Source organism: Rhododendron vialii, chromosome 4a (assembly GCF_030253575.1).
Source record: "Rhododendron vialii isolate Sample 1 chromosome 4a, ASM3025357v1".
In the NCBI taxonomy this organism is placed as follows: Eukaryota; Viridiplantae; Streptophyta; class Magnoliopsida; order Ericales; family Ericaceae; genus Rhododendron; species Rhododendron vialii.
In genome coordinates this window covers 14,028,192-14,035,412 of record NC_080560.1, presented here as the reverse complement: position 1 = coordinate 14,035,412, position 7,221 = coordinate 14,028,192, and the positions used below count along the sequence as shown (strand labels likewise).

Below are 7,221 nucleotides of genomic sequence, written 5' to 3'. Positions count from 1 at the left end.
AGCCTCCTCGTCCTCGTCATTCGAAACACTTGAATGTACTGATTTTTCATGGACTACCATATCCCACAAGCACGTTCAACGCATAAATCAAAAGTACAAGCCCCAATGGCAGAAAGATACGGTTAGGAATGCAATCTGGCAAAGCATATATAACTGAATGAGATCAAACCATTTGCTTTATTGACGAATAGATTGCGCACACAATTCGAGATGAAGTAACAATCATCTCAAGACACAACATAAATTACATAACAAGAAGAGAAGAGACTTCAAAGAAAAACAATTGATATCGAAATCAACGTGCAAAAGAGACCATAAAGACACCATCTCCATGAAAAGAAAGTTGATACCAAGACCTACCATGGACCCAGATCGCCCACATTTATGTCTTAACCCCAAGGCCTTGCAGGGATAGAGAAACTTCTTCTACTTCCTCATGCTTTGTAGCAGTAGAGAAAAGGCAAGGCAGGTGAACTTTCGTACCAACCAGCTGTTCAGGTGACTATCCAGATACCAACAAGCTCGAATGTCTGTTCAATCATATTCCATGCGTCATGTGAAGAAGTTGATCAACTATTTAAAGCATATTCCATGCTTCATGTGAAGAAGTTGGTCAACTATCTCAAGCTTCGAATGTCTGTTCAATCATATTCCATGCTTTGTTCACGACAAATAAATCCAATCCTTTGGAATTCGGCGAAGTGGGGCGCGAGGGCACAAAGAAGGTGGAGGTGGAAATCACATTCTTTGCATTCACATAACAAATTTTTACAAGGTAAAAGACATCAATCACAATTAAGGCCGTTGTATTTTGCCTGTTGAATGGTGAGGTGGTGGCAGTGGTTTTTCACCTTGACAATGGCCCCGACCTTGACATTTGCAAATTCATCAGCAGCAGTACAGAGGCATTTGCTATGAAAAGCGTAGTTGCAATCTGCACAATAGTAGAACCAGAGCTTTGTGTTCATTTCTTCCTCACAAATTTCACAATAATACTCTTCAGGTTTGATTCCAAACGGGGTATATTTTAAGATCAGGGGATGTTGGTCATGTCTGTGTCTAAATGTTTGTTGCAACGAAGCACATTCGATATGTAGATTGAATTTACAATCCTTACAGCAGAACTTGTAGTTGCTGTAGGCAAAAAATTAACGACAAGAACTGCACCATTCGTCACATTTGTCATCGACAAGATTGAGTTCATGAGCTTCGTGTCTGATGGTAGTTGGTAAGGAGGCACACTTGATGTCAAGATCGAAATTGCAACCACGACATCCATAAGAAATGCCATTGCAGTAACGTCCACAGGCATCACATTGAAAAAATGGCATCTTTTGGAGGATGAGTGGGTGATGTGTGTGGAAAGGATGTTGTATATCGCTGGGTAACTCCGCACAACTTCTGTGGAGAATTAAATTGCATTCAGGGCAGTTGTAATGGGGAGTTGAAATGGGTCAGACACATGCATCACATACTTCATTAGTTTCGGCATAAATGACGGTTGAATTGTGGTCGCAACGCCCTTCTTTGAGTCCCCTTCCAACCTCACTAGCTCCTAGCAGGTGTATTTTCTCTCTGAGGGAGTTTTTTTTTTTGAAGGGCCTCTATGAGGAAGTTCACAAGATCAATAGAGCTAGATTCATCAGGCATGGACAAGCAGCTGATTTGAGTGGATGGCAGGGGATGATCTTTTGTTCCAAGCTCCTCATGGCTTTCGCTACAACAAAACAGGAATATGAAAATGCTTTACTTTAAGACATCAAGAAAATCATCTCCAGGAAAAAGGAAAAAAAAAATCCAGAAAAAAACAGAGACTAGATTGAGCAAGGAGAAGGAGAAAATAAGACTCGACAGAAAGGGATCTCCAAACACAACTTACTCAGCAGGCAATATTGATGTGGCTGTTTGCACCATATTTGTAATTTATTAAATTTCCCGTCAATTGAGTGACACATGGCACATGACATAGATAGAAGGGTATTATTGAAAAATCAATGAGACTTATGGTCTGGTTAATTAATGTGGTTAATTAACATGATTATTACAGAGCCATAATAAAGTCTTATAAGTTAAACATGAGAGGGAGGTTCACCCGTCGATTGACTATTATAGTTTCTTACCTTCAACGATTGAATCACAGGTGTCAACAGGAAGGGTATTCGGTTTCTTCCATGATCAAAGGGGCAGTTCTCCCATGATTAAAGGAGCAATTGTTTGGATATGCTCAAATGCTTGTGGAAGCTATTTACGAAGAGGGACGAAAAGGAGAAGTAACTGCCATATTGGATTGGAGGGACGAAAAGGAGAAGTAACTGCCATATTGGATTGGAGGGGCGATTCAAATTCAAATTGGAGCAGGCCTATTTATGCTTGAGATCGTAATAGTTTTAGACACAACAAAACAACGCCAACATGCCTTTATCTTTTCTTTTCTAGAAGTAGTTATAACTTGTAATTGTTCACTCGATTATCTTAATCGATTGTTCTTCTACTTTGTAGATTAATAAGGGAACGACTTCGATGTCCCCAGTCATTTTGGGGACACCGTAATTTTTGGCATAACAAAATCATTACAAGCATAACCAAACCAATTATATGTATAACCAAGCCATAACAAGGCATAACCAAGGCATAACCAAAACTCCGATCCAATGGTTGAGATTGTGCCACGCATGCCAGTTTGACCAAAAAAAATTGGTCTAACTGGTCATCCTAACAGGTCATCGAATTTGGCATAACAAAACCACTAAATAGCATAACAAGTAAACCCAAAAAGGCATAACACGTGAATTTAATGGCATAACATGAGTATAACATTTCCTAAACAGGTATAACATTAACCCAAAATAGGCATAACAAAACCATTAAATGACATAACTGCTGAGTTATAACCATGTGGGCATAACATAAACCATTGAAAAGCATAGCACAAAACCAACAACAAGTATAACAAAAACCATAAAAGGCATAACAAAAAGTAAAAAGTAAAAGAAGCATAATATGACCACATAAAAGCATAACAATAACCTCTAAAAGGTATAACAACCTCTAAAACCATAACAATACCCACCTGTCATTTTTTCATTTATTTTTTTATTTGAAAATGTTTAACCATGGTTAAATGGGAAAAAAATTTAAAATGTAAATGTTTCTTGCGATTATGTTCAACAGTAAAATGTAATGGACCTCAAAAAATCATTTATTTTAATAATCAAGGCCGTTAATTTGGTTGTTCTTGTTGATTTAGTTATTTATGAAAATTTTGGGCTCCATCCGGATTATGAAACTCTTTGATTGGTACAAAAATTCAATAGAAGAATGATAACTTATGTCCGATAAAGTTTGTAACGATAAGCAATTTACTTATTTTTTTTGCAAGAATGATCTAATCTCTCTTACGGAAATGATAGACGGTTCCGATTTTAAAAAATTGATCAAGCGGTCATCGAGTTGTGAATTATAGGACTTTAATACCTACATAAGCATCGAATGTGTTCCGATCATGTGGTTGCCGACATCCGATTATCACTAAAGTTGGCAAAAAATATAGAATCGATAAGATGTGCAATCTTAACGGTTTAGATCGGTCATCAGAAAAAATTATTGAATAGCTTCCTTTAAAATCTATATGTTGAATTTCATTGTTTCTAAACTAAGGTCTTATGTTTTTGTGTAATGTACAATACTCATACTATCGCAACACAATCACAATGATCGATACCGTTCAGTTTGTTTCGCTTGGTGTTTTAATTGTTCTCGTAAATTTTTTGGGACTACGGGTTTAGAAAGCCTTTTTATTGGGACGTAGATTCATTACTATAATGACATTTTACATCCGATCAAGTATGTATTGATAAGAAATTTAATTCATTTTTGGCAGAAGTATTCTAATCTTTGTTACGTAAAGTATAGACGGTCCCAATTCGGAAAAAAATAGCCGAGGCGGCCCAAGAGTGGTGCAGTATGGGACTTTAACGCTTCTGGAAGCACCAAATGTATTCCGATTATGTGGTTGTCAACATCCGATTATCACCGATTTTGGTGACAATAATTAAATGAACAAGATGTTAAATCCCATCGGTTTAGATCGAGCATTTGAAAAAAAATTAGTTGCCAACCACCTTTAAAATCTATACATTACACTTTTTTGATTATGAACCAAGATCTTGTGCTGTAGTCTAATATACAGTAGTCACACAACCGCATCACTATCATGACGATCGATACCATTAATTTTATTGTATTTGTTGTTTTAATCATTCTCATAAAATTTTGGGTCTAACGGATTTTGAAAACCTTTTCATCGGAATGCAGATTCAATATTGTATGTTCGATTTTCCGATTATGTATGCAATTGGTCCCGCCCATACAAGGAGAATCCCCCAAAAATTTGAAATCAAACTTTTTTACGGCAAAAATTTTGGGATCCGGATCCTCTATGAGGATTTCTCTGTTAGAATCATGTGATGGTTTTAATATGGAGCTGTCAACACATTAATGAGAAGATCGAAGGGCCCAAAACAACTCATCTTTCTTTTTGACAAAACAAGCTGCTGTAGGGAATAATTGTCTAATGGAGAAAAAACCCTACGTCCTAATCTTCTTCTTCTCCGTCGCTCTCAGTCCGTATCTTCATCCCCATTCTGGTTCTACCTTCTGTTGTCGATCGCTGCTTCGTGACAAGGTAACCATTGCTACTGTAAATAGGGTTTCGTAGGGTTTTTTTCATTTTCCTGCACTTTTTTTTGGTTTCTTTGTTCATTAGAATAGTTAGGGTTCTCTTGTAATTCATCCGAATAGTTTTGTACGGTCGTGCGTTTCGATCTTTGGGGCTACGTGGTAGGAATACTTGTCGTATCAAACGCGTGATAATACAAATGCACATGTGCTCGAGCACACACTACCTCCCAGGGGCAGGGGATTGTTTTTTTGAGTATTGGTTTCTAATATTTGGAAGGGTCTGAAACTTTGTGACAAGGTGTTAAGGAAGGAATACAGCTCGATACTTTAGAGGCTTTTTTTCTGCAATTTTCCTTTCGTTTTTGCTAAATCTGAGCCTAAGGCTCCGTTCTGGAACAAAAAATAAGTCCTTATTTTTTAAAAAGGCAATTTCAAGCTCAAATATTATGGACTCATTGAAATCTAAAAATATGTAATATGGATCTTATTTGGAAGATCTCAATGAGATCTTTTATATGATGCAAAAAAAAAATTGAAAAATTATTTTTTATTTACTTTATTTTTGAGTTTAAAAATGTGAAATAAGCTGTTATTTTTTTAAGAAGGCTTCTGGAACAGGACCTAATTATTTGTAGTCAAGACAACTTATGGCTTACTTCTCTTCTTTTGAGTTTGCCATTACTGCTAACCGAAAGAGTACGGATCAGCACATTGTATTTGGTCACTGGATGATAGAAAGGAAGCTGCAGTTATTGATATTGTGAGAGACACCCTGTGTCCAAAGATTGCCCTTCAAGGTATTAAAACCTATTATTATATTGGTCATCTAGAATGCTGATTGATGTTGCTTTTTCAAAAGATATATTCATTGATGCTGCCATGAATATAGTTTTTCAAATTCAGATTGTGTAAAGGCTTATGGTACTCACAGTCACTTAAACCTTCTACCTTTCCAAGATGTCCTGATCATCTTTTGTTCATTGTAGTTTAAACATTATTTCGTGTTAGTTTGGTCATGATTATTTACAACAGCTCCCTTGATTTTTCCTAGATAATAACTACCCACCACCTGATTCAATTAAGTAACTTATGTTTGACAAAGATATGTTTAGTCGGCTCGATATAATTGGTCAGGAAAAGAGGAATTTTTCTGTAGATTATCTCAGTTTTCATGTGCTAGATTCCTTAACATATCCTTTCCTGTTACAAATGCAGAAATCTGATTGGTTTTGGGCGGTTGACTTGTAGAACTAGACAAGTATCTATCAGTGGCCTAAAACCTACTACAAAGTAGGAATAGTTTGCTTTGCTACATCCTTAAGTCTCATGTTCGATTTTCTTTGTCAGTAACTTTTGAAGCCATCTCACCACAACACGCAAGCATGTGAAAAGATTATGAAAAGAGCTGTAAGAATTAATTCGAGGTACACGCAAGCTGACTAGGGAAAGATAAAAAGTCTGCAAGCACCTTATTATAAAAAAAAATTTAAAAAGGAAGTCTGTAGTAGTTTATCCTGTGGAGAGCTCTGTTTGGTTCGACCAATTGGAGAAAGCAACAAACGTTAATAGAAAATGAGGAATTTGCTAACGTAGTGATTAGCTAAGCATTTTCAATTGTCAAAGCAAGGAGAGTAATTAACTGATTAAATTTTGGTGTGTTTGATTTCATATTTATGGATCGGAAAAGTCCAGGACAACAATTTGTTTAGAACCATACGATGTATGTGTGTATGCATGCATCGGACAATTCTGAATACAACTCTTTCCATAACTGTGTTCCTAGCAATGCTTTTTTGGATTTGTGTGAGCCGCACAGATTCATGTGAGTGTTGTGCATGCATTTTTGTTTCTTTACTGTTAGTTCAACCATTTGTTTCTTTAGTGTTAGTTCAACCATACAAGCCAGGCTAAGATGTTAAGCAACAAAAAGTGGTCTAATAAGTAAAATGATTCATAGTATTATTGTAAGATAACCCACTACATTGAAATCCAACCGATTGCAGTACACATCCTAACTTACCTTTCAACTTGAGGTTGGATGCAATCCGGTTGTGAGTTGGGCATTCAATTGCTATTGAAAAAACATGCCTAGCTTTTAATGGAGTGGGTTATCTCTTTGTGGCAAACTTGGAAAGACTAAAATAAGAAAAGTTTTAACAACTTGAATTCTAATGTTTGCTCTAGCTACACGAACATCATTGCCTATGCCTCTGAAATGAATGAGGCATTCAAGTCCCCTCTTCACAATGTGGTAGTATATTTAGTTATCACTTTGAGCTTCATGGATTTGCACACTTTGAGTAATCCTAGAAACTTACATTTGGAGATGAAATGCTTTGTTACTATTATGTTTTATCATATGTAGGCATATGGTTATTTCTTTTTGCTAACTTTTGAGAATGTCACTAAAAGATTTGATCTCCATCCAGTTTATTAGGAAGGGGTAGCCCTAAGGCACGAGCAAGAAGGTCCCCTCGGGACTATTCAATTCTTTGTAACTATAAGGGTGTTTAATAACTAGTGACTCGTGCCACTAGCATG

The 7,221-nt window shown here is 36.5% G+C and overlaps 1 pseudogene; it reads right to left on the bottom strand.

Moving 5' to 3' along the window:
• Window positions 1–858: 858 nt before the first annotated feature.
• Window positions 859–6,744, bottom strand: LOC131323709 (uncharacterized; annotated as a pseudogene).
• Between the last annotated feature and the right edge of the window lie 477 nt (window positions 6,745–7,221).